Below are 18,082 nucleotides of genomic sequence, written 5' to 3'. Positions count from 1 at the left end.
GCCCTGGCTGTGGCGGAGCCCCGGGTTTGAAGTCCGCCCCATGCCCGCCTCTCCCAACCCCCAGCTCATTTCCCGAGGGTCAGGAGAAAGCCACCTGACTTTCACGGTTTGCCGTCTCCCGAACCAGAACCGGGCTCGCAAGACAGCACCCGCCGGAGGGCGGATTCGGGGTCACCGGGCCTCGTCACAGCTCAGGGACAGCGCCGGTCCTGGTCTTGCTGCAGTCCTGGGCTTGGAGTCCTCGCCTCACTGAGAAGGAGCAAAGTGATCCGGGAAGAGAGGGGAAAACTGAAGACAGGTAACTTTCCCATAGTTTCTTCTTCTATAATAAATCGGATCTGAGTTTGACTCCTAACATTTTGAATGTTTCCTAATATGACCATTAAGTGCCTTTATGATTACGCAAAAGCAAAGAAAGAGCATTTTAGACAAATAAAAAGGTAGAAATAAGAAACAAGACATCGAGGCAAGTAGACTATAACTAATATAGCTATGGTGATGATTCGTGAAAAAATAGAAAAAAATCAAACAATGAATATCGAAATGACATTCAGCACGCAAACCACACAAGAAACGTAGTACACACAAATTCACGGAGATCGATTTAGGATAAGCCCCTAGAGATGAAGAGACACAGGACCTCTCACCACCTGCACAGTCGTTCCCAGAAAGCTTGGGGTGAGGTGCTCTCTCCGCATTCCGCGGTGTCACCGAGCGGGGGAGAAACAGCACCGCGCACTCCGCACACAGCACCCACGGGGTGAGTCACTCATGCGCTCTGTGTGTCAGGCGCAATAGTAAGGTCGGCGTGGCCCTGGCCCTTGCACACAGGACGACCATTCTTCTCCAGAGACGACAGCAGCTGCGAGTGAAAAGGTGGAAAGCAGCTGTTAGGCGCCTATGTGGAGTCAGGTGCTGCTTTGCGGCATGGGCTTGGAGGAAGCCAAGGAGCTCGCCCTAGGCTCTTTGCCTGAAATCTGTGTTAAATGCATTTTCCCTTTTATAGCGGTTTACTCACTTTTAAATAGTTTCATGTGCATAAAACAAAAACACAATTCCAAGAGCTTTAAATATCATCTATTTATTACACAAAATAATTTACAGTTCTGAGATCTTGAGAAATTCAGTCTTTCTGTTTTCCACTTTGATAGGCACATAGCATTCATCTTCAAGTTTGCTTCCTGTCACAGGGTGCTAGCTGTAGCCCCACCACCCCATCCACATTCCAGGGAGCAGGAAAGAAGGAAGGAAGCCTCTACAGAGTCAGCTCTTAAACTCAGGGAAGCTCTGCTCACCCCTCCACCACATAACTGTGGGACTCTACCTCATTGGCCCATGTGAGCTGCAAGGTCACCTGCCTGAGAAATGCCATCCCTTCACTCTGCACACTGCCACATTGCTGAATAAAGTCGGGGTGGATTACAGAACAAGGGAAGGATGGATGCTTCCTTTTGACCACTAAAACTTTTCTATAGTGATGCAAATATTCAAACCAGAACTTAGCTCATGGAGTGATTCTTTGAAGTTAGAGATAAAATTTCTCTTATTTTGTTTTTATAAAAGTCATATTTTAATCTAATATTTGTACATTAACTTATTGTTTGCAAAAGCTCTTCATAGAAATCATCTATTTAGCTGGGCAAGGTGGTTCACACCCATAATCCCAGAAAACTGGGAGGCTGAAGCAGGAAGATTCCAAGTTTGAATCTAGTGTGGGCAATTTAACAACTTAATCAGACCTTGTGTCAAAATTAGAAACAAAAGAGGCTGGGGTGTCACAGTGTGAAGGCCCTGGGTTCAATTCCCGTAACTGTAAAAACATACACTTTCAGGAGGCAAATATTTTGCAGGGATCATCGAAGAATGAAGTCGCAGCCAGTCAGTAAGCAGAGGAGACAAGCTTTCCCCAGATCCGGGGACAGGCACCTTTGTCTGAAACCCGAGGAGCAGGCAGCCAACGCCCCTCACTTCTTCAGCTAGAGTTAACGATTTCTATTCATCCTGTCACTTAATTATAGCCAGTGATTTCTTTTTAAAATTTTAAAATTCAACATTATTTAACAAACGATGGAGAAAAGACAGCAAGCTGAGAAGGAAAAAAGCGAAAGTGGGTGATTTACTAACTTCTTGTGTGCAGGCCTGCAGCCCCTCCCCGCAGCTCTGAGTCCCTGCAGCCCTCTTCAGGAGAAAGCTGAGATGGATCAGAGGCTGCGCCTCTGCCGGCCCATGTGTCAGCAGTGACAGGTGAGGACCTGAAAGCGCTCTTGCTGGCTCCACACCTGCACTGCGGTTTTACTCGAACCTCTAAATATTTAGCAGACTGTTCCCGATGATCCAGTCACACAGAGGTGTGCAATAGCGAAGGAGCCCAATGAGGGGCAGAAGCCATGTCACTTGGCTGCTGGAGATAGGGAAGAATGGAACAAATTGCGAGAGAGTGCTCAGGGTGCCCTCATCTGGGCGTCTCGGATGACTGTTTTCCTACGTGCTCCAAACATCCTGCTTAAAGACAGGAGCTCTGTGTGCTTTTCTGAGTGGATTTTCCCCTAGTTTAATCACTACCCTTGAACGCCTGTACCGTATGATAGGGTCGCAAGGTGTCCTACAGGAGGATCCCCCACCCCGTGATAACAGCACAGGAGACAGATACTGTGTCCTTCAACTTTGAAACTGCTCCTCCAAGGGCTAGATAAGGTGACAGACACCCAAAGAGGTCAACCTTAGTGCCATGCAATTAAGAGACGAAGATTCACGCCCACCGCCTCCGCTCCGTACGCCTGTAGTCACAACATCTTCTCTCAAGGGCTCCAAATGAAAACATCCTTGACACATTCTAACAATTACAGAATTCAACATCGACTGATTATTCTGTAAGAGAGGGGTGAGCACACGAAAACTACAAAGCATCCCCCAATCTGCTCTTGAACAATGACTAAAGTATGTGATGTTTTTAATGTCTTCCAGATCATTAAGGGAAATTAACAAAGCAGCCTCCTCTCCTGAGACTTGCTGAAGCCGCAGTTTTCAGCAGAGAGTGATTTTGCGCCCAGGGGACATTAGATAATGTCTGGGGATATTTTTGGTTGTCACAACCGGGGGTGCTACTAGAGACTAACTGGCAGAAGCCAGGACACCAGATGCCCTATGAAGCACGTGACAGTCCCCACAATGCGAGGTACCTCATCCCCAGTGCCAATGGTGCTGATTTCAATTTGGGGTTGAGAAATTCCAAATTAAAATAGCCTGTCAGTGTTTTAGTGTTTTACCTGAGTACAGAGCTGGAGGGCAGAGATTTGGGGTGCGCTCTAGATTCCAAATAATCAGGACACCCAAGTCAGCTCCTGGTGTCCAGCTGAGCACAGAGGTGAACCCTCTGGAAGCTGGCACCTTCTCACAGCCCACACATCTTGGACTCGAGCTTTGTCTCGGCCGCTCTGTGCTTTCTGCAACTTCTGGTGGTGAATGAGGTGACATCTGCACTGGCTTGTATACAGACTCTTTTGAACACTACCGCTCTAGTACAACTGGGTCTTTCTTTTTGACAATTTAGTTCCACAAGCCACATGTGAGGATCACAGAGCGAGGCTGAGAGTCCAAATCTCCACATCTCACTGTGACCTTCTGGCCTCTGCCCCATACATCTTGCCTACAGGCCCCAAGTGCTTGAATGTGGAGAAGCTACATTGTAGCTGAAAGATGCTGGCTGAGGAGAAAATGCATGCAGTGTGGAGTTGGGCTAAGCTAATTCAATTTCTTTCCATATAGCCTGTGTTTGTACATCGGCCTTGAAGAGTTTTAAAGCCCTCTGAACACCATAGTCACCCCTGTGCAATTTTTGTAATTACTCACCTCAAAGAGTTGTGTTAAAGATTAAATATGATGAAATATCTGAACATTGTTTCATTGTCTATAAGCGTCACACAGATTACAGTCCTCACAGACTATTTTCAGAGAGGCTGGAAGCGTATGTATTAGGTGAGAACAGCTATCCGTGTTTGTGGTTTATTCCATCTATTGACAAAGTGAATTTTATGTACGACGATGGTGTAGAGGGCCTGTCCTTCCTCAATTAGAGGGAAAGAACTATTATGTTAAACTTGTTTAAACACTTTCTCCTTTTTTGCAGGGTGGGTGGTTAAAGAGAGCAAAATAGCTTCTGCTTCACGTAAATAAATGTAAGCAATACTGGATTCTGGATGACAGAACTGCGTAAACAACGGCCGTCCTAAATGCTGCTGGCCCTGGGGTCCCGAGGAGTGTGAGAGCGCCTCCAGCCTCTCTTGACAGGTGAGAATTCGCACAGTGAGAAAGACCAGGCTGACCTTGGCCTGTGTCACCGGTGCAAGGGGACACTCCCTGAGCAGAGCCGTCCTCTTCCAGGAGGCTGAGCAGGGTTTTCAGGGCAAAGCCCTTCGGGGCCTCAGGCTTTAGTTTCCTCAGAGTGGAGGTTTTCTCATGGGTCTGATTCTTTTCAAAATTCTTTGGTTTCTGGTCCGTGTCAGAGTCACACGCACAGAGCCAGCTCGGGGCTGACCTCTGGGCTGGGAGCACGTCTGCGTAGAGCTGCAGGGAGACATCTTTGTCTTCTTTACCCTTGGTTTCTCACAAGCCACTGTGCTGCTTTACTCTGCTTTCGAGTCAGTCCCAGCTGTGAGGCTGCGAGCCCCTTTGGGGTCGCAGTTTATTCCCCGCTCTGCAGGTGAAATGTATCACTCGCTGTGTGCAGCCGCCTAGGACTCGGCTGTGCCCAGAGCCTCACCCTTCCTGAGGTCAACACCTTCTCTCCTCCAGTCCCCGGAAAACCAGGCTCCCTCTGACCCTCCCTGTCGGCCCTGGGCACTTCACTCCCCTAGCAGTCCCATTTGATGTGGCCCCAGGGCTGTGACCTGCAGGACACCCTGGGGAGAGGGCCCTCGGGCAGCCCAGATGCCTCCTCTCTGGGTGCCAAGCCCGGCTCTGGAACCCAGGACCCTGAGCCTGGCTCCTTCCTCCACAGGAGGGTCAGAAGGTGAGGTTTCCAATGAGGGCCCTCTCCAGGCAAGGCCCACATGGTGCTGGCAGCTCGTCTCTGCACAGGGCACAGCTGGAGCCAGAGCAGACCCTGGAGGAACCTTAGACTTTCCTCAGGCCTAGCCCCGGCCCTCTGGGTGCCTCTGGTGACCAAGTGCTGGTCTCTCCCTGGGGTGACAGTCCTGGGGCCCAGGAACGGGGTCCTTCTCACTTCGTCAGCAGCTACTGCTACACTGTGAGGTGCTTGGGTATTGGGCTTCCACTGAATGCGTCCTGGAGAATATTCCTTCAGAGTCCTCCAGGTGACAGCTGAAGAGCTACCGCCACAGCGCTCTGGCGCCTCTGTGAAGCAGACCAACTCCCTTCATGTTCAGCGGAGATAAATGTGAATGTGCGTGTGCTGGGGGTGTGCCGTCCCTGCGTGGCTGGTTTGTACCTGTGGGTGTTTCTGATGAGCACTAAACTTCGAGTCCAGTATTTTCTTTTTGCCAAATATTACAATCCTGGACTGGACAGTTACTATTATTTTGTCTGGAAGGTTTTCAGAAGACACATTAATAAAATATAAATTTGTATGAAAGAAGCAGGAAAGCATATACAAAATTGTTGTTTACACTAAAAAGATAACATAACAGTCCAGAATGGATCATCCCATGAAATAGAGCTTTATCTCCTTTTGTATGGGCGTGTGGCCTTGGGGACGGAACTCGGGGCCTCGGCATGCTGGGTAAGTGCTCTTCCACAGGTCTACACCCAAAGCCAGGGAAACACGTGTCTGACTCATGCACAGGATGGGTTGGGTCTGGGGTTCGAGGGAGCAGGCCCTGCTCGTGGGGTCATTTATGAACCTGAGGACAGCACAGCTCTGTGAGCCGTCACCACCACGGTGCTTCCAAAGCAACCCCAGGGATCAGGACTTGGAGCTTCCCTGAGATGGGGAAGACAGGAAGTGGGGTTCTAGTGGGCCCCAGCTGGAGCTGCCCTGCACCATCTGCTCCACCGGAGCCCAGCCCACGGTCACACCCAACATGAAGCAGATGGGTATGTAGTCTGGTTGTGTACTCAAGACTGGGAGAGGGAGCTGTGCTGGAGGAGCAAACTCTGCGAGAGGCAAAGGAGAATCAGCCGGTTTCTGGACAAGCACTGGCTTTCCAGAAAAAATATGTCCAGACTTGGGGAGAGTTTGGTGGGAGCAGGACTAGAAGAAGTGACGGGGGGGGACCTTCCGCCTGGCAGTGCCTAAAGTCTGTCGTCCTCTCTCGGGTCTGTGCACATTGGCAGCTTCCTTGCAATAAGGCGAGAAATCAAAGAGATCACTTCCACCTCAGCAGCGCTGGCTGTGCCTGGAGCCTGAGAGAGCCCAGTCGTCGTAGATCCAGGACATGGGCAAGGATGATGCTGGTTTGTGATTTCCAGCTAAGAGACTGGCACTCAAAAATCACTCTTTGAAAACAGTTTATTGCTCTTTTACAAGCCATTTGTGAATGTCAAGGCAGTCGAATCAAAGTAGAAAAGGGCAATTTTGATATAGTGATTGAAAAAAAGTCAAGTGGTAAAATCTCCAAAGTGCTTATATGAGGGAATGTATCCGAAAGCAGTGAGTTCTAAAAGGTCTGTGTGCAAGCGCATACTACTCCGCTTTCTCTACTATTTTCGTCAAAGATGACAATGTAGGTGGAAAATTTTATTAGCATTTGGACAAAACCCGTGCCAGCCTCGAAAAGCGTCATTAATCACCAAGGCTCTCATCACCAGCTTATGAGGAACAATGACTCACCGGTGGCTACACAGCAGCCAGGGCAGACATAACCTGATTTCAAATTTTTAAACTTTCCTCGCTTGAGAAATTCTTTACTTCTGGCCCACAGCACCACTTTAAGTGAGTATGCGTGTGTTTATGAAAGAGAAGTAGAGAGAGGGAAATGAGCTGCAACCGAGAAGTGAAATTTATGCTTAGGACTTCCTTTCCTTTTCCATTTAGCGTCTTTGCCCGACGGGAAAAAAGTTTCCAGGGGCTGCTAAGGAGTGGTTTGCACTTCACTGCTCCCTCGAAAGTACCCAGATCACACCCTGTCCTATCCTCGTGATCCAGAATGTTCTGGAGACGCACAGAGAGGAGAGACGAGGAGGCCTCAGAAGAAGCATGGTGCCAATGGCGAAGACGAGACTCTGCTCCCTTCACAGGCTCGTGACAACTTCAGTCCGTCCGTCACCGCAGATGCCAAGTGAATTTGATCTTAATCCACCTCAGCTGGCACTGAATTACTGTCTAAAAGAAAAAGCAACCAACAAAACACTTAGGAAAGAAGGGTTTTTGCAAAACTCTTTAATTTCTTCTCAAAAGCCTAAGGGAAAAAGTGAAATGCATTGATAAACAGTAAAACAACACTGTTGGCAATGAAATCGAGAGCTTACAGTCTCTTCATGTTAGTCTTTAACCTGGAGCTGTAAGCTCCTCTGTGTGTTCTCAGCTCTCCCACTGACTCCGTCACTCCTAACCAGAAGCATGGTTTTCCCACAGGTCTGCTTTCCTCAGCCAGCCCCCACCCCGCAGCCTGGCCGCTCCCCCTGCAGTCCAGGTAAACATGATCGGCCTCTCCTGGAACTGGGAGTTGTCTAGAAGCAAGCGGTGAGGCAGGAAGAGCGAGGAAGGCAGACACCTGCAGGGAGCAGGGGCCTCTTCTAGTCCTTCTGGGACACAGAAGCAGGTCAGGACTGGGAATCTCACTGAAATGCTTCACACCTGCTAAGGCTTTCTCTGTAATAATGTGTCACTTTGTTCCTTTTAATCGTATTGCCTAAAATATCATTGGCGTCAAAAGATATCTAATTCCATTTACCCTCTTTTTTTTGGTACAGGGATCAAACTCCATTCCTTGAGCTTGTGAGGCAGGCGTTGGAATCATTTAGCTAAATCCTGGGCCCAAAAGATATCTAATTCCAAAAAAGTAGCTCATTCTTAGGACAATGCTGAGAGAAACCGACACACAACTCACTGCCAATCTCTGAACTCAGGGAGCCCACGAGGGAATGCGAGGAAAACACGGCCAGACGCGTAGAGGTGGGGGTGAGCAGCGAGAAGCAACCCAGCGCTAGACAGAAACCCCTGTGTGAAGGCCACGTTCACTACCAGCAGATTCTCTCTGAGAGAAACACTGCCACGTACTTGAATCAAGAAGAATAAAGCCAGGAGGTAGGAAGAAGATCCAATAGGAACTGATCTGAGAAAAGAGGATGGTAAAATAGGGCATTATGTCAAAACCTCGTCAATCACAAATATTACTAACAGTGAGGAAGTTGAAGTCGAGTGATTTAATTACAGGACAAGAGCAACACAGGACAAGAGAAGGAAATACAGAGGGAAATTAAAGTCTCTAAGATCCTTGCATGTTTAGGAGGAAATGAGATATTAATTCTAGAGTTTGTTTTCATGTTACTAAGTAATATATTTTCTTTTATTAAAACACCAAAACTCCAAAGCAATTATGATGTGAAATTAATATGAATTCTGAGTCTTGAGTACATGGATGACTTTGACATTCATGGGTCATAAAAGGAAGAGGAGAGAGTTCCCAGTGACAAGGCAAGGTGCTTAGATTTGAGAGAAAATGTTAGAACTCAGTAAACAAAAACAAGATATTCTGGAACTAACCCAAAGGAACACAGTGGCCACATGTAGAGCTATCTGCAGGAAGAAAACATTTATGAAAATCAATGAGGAAAAACAGTTTTTAGGACAAAAATGGGCAACCATGAGTGAAATTTCTCAAATTTCTAAATTCTCTCCAAATAGTAGCAAGCAAAGAAATGAGCTAACAGCCCAGACAGCTGACACCCTCACCAGATCAAGCACCGCCATGCACTAGGACCTTCAGGGTTCGGCAAACTTCTTTTTCTATGAAGTACAGCATGGAGTATTTTACTACAGTAACACGAAATGACTAATACAGTAAGTGTGTGAGATGGGGCATATGTAATCAGCCCAACTTAGCCATCCTACAGTGCATACATCTTTCAAACAACACACTGCATATGTTAGATACGTGCAATTTTTATTTAATTTGAAAGAAAAAACAAAGCGAGGAGAGAGGGAAGAAAGAAGCAAGGAAGGGAGGGAGGAAGGATGAAAAAAAACGGAGGGAAAGTGTTGCAATGGGCCAGCTCTCGTAATAACAATGTCTGGTGCTATGCTCTGAACACCATGCACGGATTACTACTGAAGCACAGCTTTCCAGGTCATACCCATGTCGCTGAGGGTGAGGACTTTACTCCCCACACTTTCATCTGTGTCATAGGGTATCACAAGGAAAAGTTTCCGTATGAAGTTTAGAAGTGATTCTAGCTTTGTGAGAAATGTTGTTGGTATTCTGATTGGGACTGCTTTAAGTCTACTTGTCTGTTTTGGACGTGTGGCTATTTTAACATTAATCGGTTCTGGTTTCCACGTTCTCAAGTCCTCTCTGACATCCTTCTTCAGAATGCTCCAGTGTGCACTGTAGAGGTCTTTTGCTTCTTAGGTTAATTTTTATTGAAGTTACTGTACATGGAATTGTTTCCCTAATTTCTCTTTTAGTGGGTTCATTATTTGAGTACAAGGGTACTATTGATTGCTGTGTGTTCATTTTTTACCCTGATGACTTACTGATTTTTAAATTAGTTCTGGGAGTCTTTTGGTGGAAGTTTTGGGGTCTTCTATGTAAAGGGTCATGTTGTCTGTGAATAAGGATAGTTTGATTTCTTCCATACCTATACGTGTCCCTTTTATTTCAGTTCTTGCCTGATTGCATTGGCTAATATTTCCACACTATGTTGAACAGAAGTGGGGATAATGGACATCCTTGCCTTGTTCTTAATTTTAGAAGGAAAGCTTTTACTTTTTCCCCATTTAATGCAATGTTGGCAGTAGATTTGTCAAAAATCTCTCATCAGTTTGGTGTAAGATTCTTCTATACCTTTTTTTTTTCAGGGTTTTTATCTGAGTGGATGTTAAACTCAGAATAGCAAAAGTAATACTGGGCAAAAAGAGCAATGCAGGAAGCCTCACAACCCCAGGTTTCATATTGTATTACAAAGCTACAATGATAAAAAGAGCACAGTACTGGCACACACAGATGCATGGATTAAAAGACTAGAATAGAGGATGCAGAAACAACCCAGACATATTCAGCCAAAAGGGTATATGTCAAAGGATTAAAACACACCGGAGCAAAGACAGCCTCTTTAATAAATGGTGCTGGGAAAACTGGCTGTCCACATGTAGAAGATTTAGTCTAGATCCATATCTTACCATGAACTAAACTAAATTAGAATGGATTAAAGATCTTAATATTAAAACAGAAACACTTAATCTGCTGGAATATAAAATAGATAAAATGCTTGAAGACAAAGGCATAGGCAAGGACTTTCTAAACAGAATCCAACTGCACAAGAAATAACATCAAGAATCAGCAAATGGTATTACTTTATAGTAAATTAAAAGGCTTCTGTACAGCCAAGGTAACAGCTAATAGAGTGAAGAGACAGTCTACAGAAGGGGAAAAATTTTGCCAGCTGTTCTTCAGACAAAAAAAATGTATATCTAACATATATAAACAACTCCTCAAGCTCCTCCTAAAATAAGAGACTCACTCGATTAATAAATAGGCAAGTGAAATGCATAGATACTTTCCAGAAGTACAAATGGCCAATAAATACTTGAAAAAATGTTCCTCTTCTCTGGACTTTAGAGAAGTGCAAATTAAAAAAACAACAACAACAAGACTCCGTCTTCCTCAGAAAAGAATGATTATCATCAAGAAATCAAATAATAAGAAATATTGGCAAGGCTGTGGGGAAAAAAGAACCCTGCATTTGGTGAGAGTGTAGACAAGTGTAACCACTATGGATATCAGAATGGAGATTCCTCAAAAAGAAAAAAGTTAAAATAGAAGTTCCTTTCAATGCAGCCATCCACCTTCTAGGTGTCTGCCCAAAAGAGTTCAAGAAATCCTATTTCAGCAACCCATGCACACCCATGGTTATAGCAGCACAGCTCATAGTAGCTAAAGCTTGGAAGTGGCCTTTGTGCCTATGAACAGATGAATGGATAAAGAAAATGTGGTATTTATGCACCATGGAGTACTACTTTGCTATAAAGAAAGATAAATTTGAGTTTTGTGTAGGAAAATGAATGCCCCATGAGATCATAATGTTGAGTAGACACACAAGCTTACAAGTCGCATGGTTTCTCTTATACAAGAATGTCAAAGTATAAATAAGTTAAAGAGCAAAATAAGACATAGAAAATAGAAAGCAGGAAGTCAGTTCTTTTGCAGAAGTGAAGGAGACCAAATGATGGAGAGACAGGGTGGGAAGAGAAGGTGAGGGGACACAGGAAGAGTGCGGATGTGTTGCATGAGTTTGCCTGCTCCCCACAATGAATGCAGTCCGGTGTGCTGCAAACATATACGCAGACACAGGTACTCCTGGTGTCCTCCGGAGATCTGTCAGGTGTGAGCGCAGATGAATGCTCCTTACCTACTCCTTCAGGGTTCTGGGGACCAGGTAGGCAGCCTATAGGTGAGCTAACCCCAGCATGCTGAGGTTGCAACCCCCAGCTTTCTCCCCTCCTGCCCTGAGAGCCCTGGTCCCTGGGAAACATGGGCATGGCTGAGAATGGCCTTTGAGACCGGAAGTGCTCTGGGGAACTGTTTGAAATGGAGCGCAAATCCATCACAGCTAGTGTCCGGGGAAGGTTGCAGAGGATACTTCCTGACCTCTCTTGAGACAGTTGTGGCTATTCCTGGGTCTTGGAGAGTGTGCAGGCCATCTTGCGGGGTTCCCCAAACCTCATACCTCAGGCATCTGTTGGACCTCTTCACGGCTGCTTCACTTTTTCCCTCCTCTGCTTTTCTTTCATGTGTGGTTGGGACTCGTTTGACTGAGCAGCTGTCTGCAGGACACGGGACTCTCTGCATGTCTTGTCCGCTCCAGGAAGGGGTAGCTTATGAGCCAGCCTAGCCCAGAACTGGTCCACACTCTCCACCATCTCTAATTAGTAAGAAGCAGGAGGACAAACCTTAAAGACATCAGAATTGTGACAGGAGAGTGAACTCAGTAGGGAAGAGCACTTCACTTCCTCTTTCATTCTGTCTCCCTGTTCTACTCCTAGGGCTGCATACATAGAAAGGACTTGTCTTAGACAGAACACTTGACACCCAAAGGGAAAGGGGGAAAGGTCTACTGAGCTCACAGTTCGTGGGGCTTTCAGTCTGGCTCCACGGCGTGGCAGAGGGGCAGCAGTTCATGGAGGACCAGAGGTAGCAAAGCAGCAAGAGAGCAGGGCAGAGGCAGCTGTCTGTCCCTTTTGTCTCCTGCAGACTACGGGGGGCGGGCATCACCCACACCTTCAACCCCAGCATCGCACCGTGAATCAGGCCCACACTACATGAGGCTTCGGGGACATCTAGACACAGCTGTAACAGGACTTTTTGCATTTCATATGTAATGTTTTGTTTTTTAACATCTGAGGAGAGTAAATTTTCCATCTTTGGAAAAAGCATAGAATGTTTTGTGAGTTCAAAATTTATTAAATGCTGAGAGATTGTTAAAATTCAAATTTGATATATCCTTGAACGCATTGGAGTTATTCAGCATATATAAGCATTGTGTTCCTAAAACGACTATATTATGTCGATGAATTTTTTATTTTCTTTCTGTCTCTACATGCCTTGTTGGGAAAGAGGAAGGACAGTGCTCCGGCCCCTTTAACCGGTGGGGAAACTAAGGTGCACAGAGGTTAGGTGCTGCGTGGACAGACCATGTGAGTGGCCGCCGCAGCCCGGGAGGCCGCAGACACACAGCAGAGCTTCATTTGGGCTCAGTCCTGGGCGGGGTGCAGGCCCCACGGGGTCGCCGCCAAGCTAGAGCCAAGCGGAGGGAGCGGAATTGTCCAGAGCGGTGACCGGCCCTGGGCTCACAGCGGGCGCACCGTCCCAGAACGGCCCAACCTCCGGGGACCTGCGGAATTTCCAGTCCTGGGCACGGTGAGATGAGGAGGCCGGAACTGACCAGCCTTCCCCGAGGCTGCAGCCAGGACCGTCCTCCAAGTCCGCCTCCGGCTGCGCCTCCACCCCTGCTGTTCAGGGGCGCCCGGGATGACCGTCCGGGACGGATCTGCCTGAAGCCAAGGCGATCTTGCGGCAGAAGCGGCCCTGCAGGCGCAGTCTCTTGTCCCTTTGTAACCGCTGCTTGCGTGAAGCCAGCAAAGTGTGCCCGTGCGTGTGTACATAAGCGTGTGCGTGAGTGTGTGCCGGGCAGGTCTCTCAGGCGTCTTTCTATTAATTCCTCTGACACCAAGCCTGGCCCGCCCTTTTTAAGGAGCCTGAAACAGACCCGGGAGGAAGGACTCGCTGCCAACATCAACGCCGGCCCTGAAAGCCAAGGGGTCCTTCGCAGCGAACATTCAGCTGCGGATGCATCGGCAGGCACGAGAGAGGCTGAGGGCTCGGGAGAGGAGACCTAGCGGCTTCTCTGCTGAGATAGAGGTGGACGCTGGGCTCAGGGCGGCCTGAGGGACTGGAGGTGATAGAAGAGTTAGTATCAGGTAAGCCACTGCAGGAAAGTGGTAAAATAGCTGTTGGGTAGCTGTGTCCATGGTGATTACTTACTTGTATCTGTTTCTCTAATTGATAGCCCAAGTTTTAGACAGATTGTTCAATATTATCCTACTAAAACCAGAGCCACCCCTATGAATTGGCTCAAAACTTGTTCATGACTCGTTTAAAACTGCCAAAAGGAAAGGCACAGGGAAATTCCTCACTTTTTATTTGGAAATTAACTTAGAACGACAGTGAATGGGCACCGAAATACACTGGCTTCCGATGAAGTTGGACGGGAGACCCAGAGCCAGGTGGAAGCCGGGAGAGCTGTCACACTGAGGCGGCCCCTATGCAGCCATCCTCAGCGGGGAGGAGCACTGAGCCCTCACCCAGCCCTGCAGGAAATGCCTGGCTATCTGGATTCAGATATCACAGAGGAAGTGCTCCGGTGTCCTCTGGTGGATGAGGTGGGCACTCTGCTAGGCACCTCGCCGTGCACAGAACAGCGATCCCTCCCCAGCGCCAGTGTCAAGGCTGAAACGCCTGCCTTACTGCAAGGAGCAACATGCACCAGGTCACCTGGAGGAGACTCGCAGTTTGCAGACTCTCGGAGTGTTTCTAAAGCCTGTCCCATCACCATCCAGGTATCCCAGGCAAAGTTAATGGAGGAGATGACCAGCCCGAGACCAGGCCTGCAGTACAGCATGCATTTACCATGTGCCCCTCAGCCTGACCCCATCAGCCAAATCACCCCTTCAGGACGGCCTGCAAACCACCACCTGCAGTGAGCCTCAGTTTCCAGGCAACTCATCTGTGCACAATGCACATCTTTGAACAAAGGACACTAGCCACAACTCAGAGCAGGAAATGAATAACTTCTCCAGGAAGCTGCTGTAAACCACTGACTGAAAAGAATGATGCTGTAATATTAAACTGCAGATTACTATCTTTGGGGAAGATAATCTCTTTAAAATTGTCCACTCCTTGGTTTTAATGAGAAAACTGCCCATTGAGAGGTTGATGGCAAAAGAACTAATCAGTTCTAATGATCTCCACTTCAGGTCAGAAGGACATTTCAGGATTCAAATATGTCTAGCAATCCTACGCCAGGGTTAGAGATTTAGGGAAACTGAGGCATGCTGACTCATGCATGCACAGGAGATAACGGTTAATGTGTATGGCCAGTACAGGTCCACAACCTCTGCCCACTCCACTCCACCCTGTGAAAGCCTGTCTTCTGCCTGTCTGCTGCTTCATGGTAGCCTCTGGGGAGCTGTGTGCTGCATTGCTGCTCTGGCTGGGTCCTCACCACTGCCCAAAGGCTTGAAGCCCATGTAAAGCAACCCACACACCTTCTAAGAGTGCCTGAGCCAACCTGGAATCAATATTTTTCCAGTGCCAGTGAGCAAGACCTCTGATACGCATAGCAACTGATTGCTAGTTCACTCCAATTAAGGGTAACTGGAATGGTCAAGGCAGAGGTGATGGGAAAAGCCCTGCACCGGAGAGAAGGCTCTGCCCAACCTGGGTACCAGGGTGAGCAGGAGGGTACAGGTGGCCCACGCTGGCCCAGCCTTGCACTCCTAGGCTGCCTCTCTGTGCATCTCAGGAGCATGGCCTGCTGCGGGGTACAGGGAGAACTAGGCAGGTCCAGAGTAGCTTTTTCCAAGTTGGGCTTGGTGACGGGAAGGAGATGGTGAGAACAAAGGAAGAGTTCTCTTGGGGCACAGCAAGCGGGTGCAGCCTGTTGTAGGCAGAGAGGAAGAGAATCCGGTAAAACAGTGAGAGGGACTTGGGGTGCAGCAAGTGTCGACTTCCGACCGAAGGACTCTGGACTGGCTTCAGCTCACCCCAACTTGTTTGCACGTTAACCCTCTCTCTTCAGCTGGATGCTGGGCTCCCCAAGGCAGAATCTGTCTTCTTGCCTTTCCACAGGCCATGACCATAGCAGAAGTGGACATGGGAAGAGAATATGTCCCCTGTGGCCTTAAGATGGGGCTGCTCTGAGAAAGGCCACCCTTCCAGGCCTGCTGGAATTCCTGGGGCCCACGTTTTCAAAAGAAAGTGTGAGCTGGCATCCATGTGCTCCTGGACAGGATTTTGTGACGGCCTCCCCCTCCGTGAGTCAGTGGCTCTGTCTGCCTTCTTTATCTCTCCAAGGAAATCAGCTGAGGGAAAATGCAAACACCAGGGGCTGCTCCCCTCCCCAGTGAGGTGGGTACTCTTGAGCAGCTCGGGCAGGGCCCGGTGTTACCAGTGCCACAGAGACAGGGGACCCACACTCCGCTCCACGATGGAATCACTGGGCAGGTGTTGGGCAGTGAAGTGGCTCCAATATTTCCAACTCTGTGTAGCCGGAGGCAGGGCCCTCTCATCCTGATCCCCAACTTTAGGCAGGCACTCTGAACCCACTCTGCAAGAGTGCTGTAGGAATTAAATTAGATCGTGTGTGCAAATGGCACCCGCAGGGCCGCCCAGGGACACTTCCTGCACGCTGTGACCAAGTGCAGCGGGCACTGAGGGCCTTTGCTCAGCTCTTCACTGAGCATGGGAGCATGGGGTCATGACATTCGGTTCTCTTAAGTCTGCTGAGGGACTGGACTCCACTCACATAGACCGGTGTTTCCCTGAGTCCCTGGCTTCCAGCACAATCAAAAATATGCAGCTCCAGATCGGGCTGGTTACTTACTGAACACCTTCTGCCTGTGGGCAGGGCTTTGTCCGGAGTGCTGTTGGCCTCCTCACCTTGGTCCTAAGGTCAGCAGTCAGTGACTGTGGCCCTGCCATTGTCCAGTCCCCATCCCTGGTAGGCCTGCAGAACCTTTGCCAGTTTTTAAATCAGGGACCCACCTCGTCCTCACTTCCAGGATCATTTCCTCAGCCATGATGATTCTTTTGATCTTGCAAAATGAGTTTCTGTTCCTTCTACAAGAACATGTTGGACTAAAGTTCTTAGAGATATAAACTGTCAGACTGGAGGGAAATAAGCTGCATGGGTGGCTGGCTGTGTTCTTTAACTTTCCATGGGTTCGGAACTCTGAGAGTCTGGTGAAAAATGAGTGCTCAACCTGGAAAACTGTTCTAGCTCACACACAATCTTGGAGCCACTGTGGCTCTCCCAAAGCTTCAGAGCCAACCCTGGGTCTGGGCTCAGACTGAGGCGGAGGGGGAAGGCTTGGTAAGGTTAGGCCTTCTGTGAATAAACTTCAGTTCTCTTTGACCACGGTGCTGTGACTGACCCTCACACAGCCATGATCACATCACATTTTAAAGCAGTTTCCATGTCTTTCTGCCTGTGACAGCTGCACCAGTGAGGTCAAATTTGAATTGCTATCATCCTTGGAAACACATGAAGACTGCCTTCTCTAAAACCCAACAGATCAGCAGCAGTTTAGCTCGGACTTTAAATCTGGCCATTCTGATTCAACTCCACTTCCTCTTGGCCTCGCTGCACAGCGGACACACAGGTGCAGACAGCAGCTTGACAAAGTGCTGCAGCTCCAAGGATCGGGAAGGACTGCACAGCCCTCGGATGCATCGTGGGAAAGGCCAAGAAGAGTTCCTGGCTGGAGGAAGATCGTGAGTGGCCTGACTGCAGGTGCAATGAGAGCTGGTGGTATGAGATACGAAGGGTGTGCGGTGGGCTCGCCCCAAAACACTGCTCTTCTCTGTCAATTTGGAGAACACAGCCATGAACGCCATCACTGATGGGGTTCGCATTTCTACATCCGTATCTATGGCAATGGAGTTTCCCAGCCGTTTCAGTAACTGTTCAAATGTGCAGAAAACTCTCTTTGGCTTAAGTGTGAAGCCCCTGGACTGTGACTTCTTTGATGAAGGCAGGTGAACGCAAGTGCTCCAGAGTGTACCCTCTCCAGTTAGGTAGTGGAGTTCGTGCTGCTGCTCTGACTTTTACCAGCTCTGCAATTCCTGGCAAGCCAACTGATCTTTCTGTTTCTCAATTTTCTCATATGTGCAAGGAAAACAACCATAGCACTTTTTAGCATGTGTGTAATAATTAAATTTTTCATTCCATGCAAAATTATACAACAGTGCCTGACATTTCAATGAACACCAACAGTTATTATCATTGTTTTGTATTTAAGGGTGAAATACCTAGCAACAATACCCTACGAAATTCTCCATGAACAGATATGGAACGGAATTTACAAGTCATTTGGAGCCAATCTTCTATTTGGATTCTAGTCTTTAGGATTGATTGGTTAAAAAATAAGGGGATAAGGCCAGGCGTGGTGGCGCAAGCCTGTAATCCCAGCACTTGGGAGGCTGAGGCAGGAGGATCACTGTGAGTTCAAGACCAGCCTGGGCTACATAGTGAGTTCCAGGTCAGCCTCTACTACATAGTGAGACCCTGTCTCAAAAAACAAAAAAGAAAGGGGGGTGGGTAAGCCAAGCTTTCTGGCCACACCTATAATTCCAGTACTCGAGACAGTGAAGTAGGAGGATCGCTGTGAGTTTGAGTCCAGCCTGGG

This window comes from Fukomys damarensis, unplaced genomic scaffold (assembly GCF_012274545.1).
Source record: "Fukomys damarensis isolate Sample0158 unplaced genomic scaffold, DMR_v1.0_HiC HiC_scaffold_2, whole genome shotgun sequence".
Taxonomy (NCBI): Eukaryota; Metazoa; Chordata; class Mammalia; order Rodentia; family Bathyergidae; genus Fukomys; species Fukomys damarensis.
The sequence above is the reverse complement of the archived record's forward strand: the minus strand, read 5'-3'. Positions refer to the sequence as shown.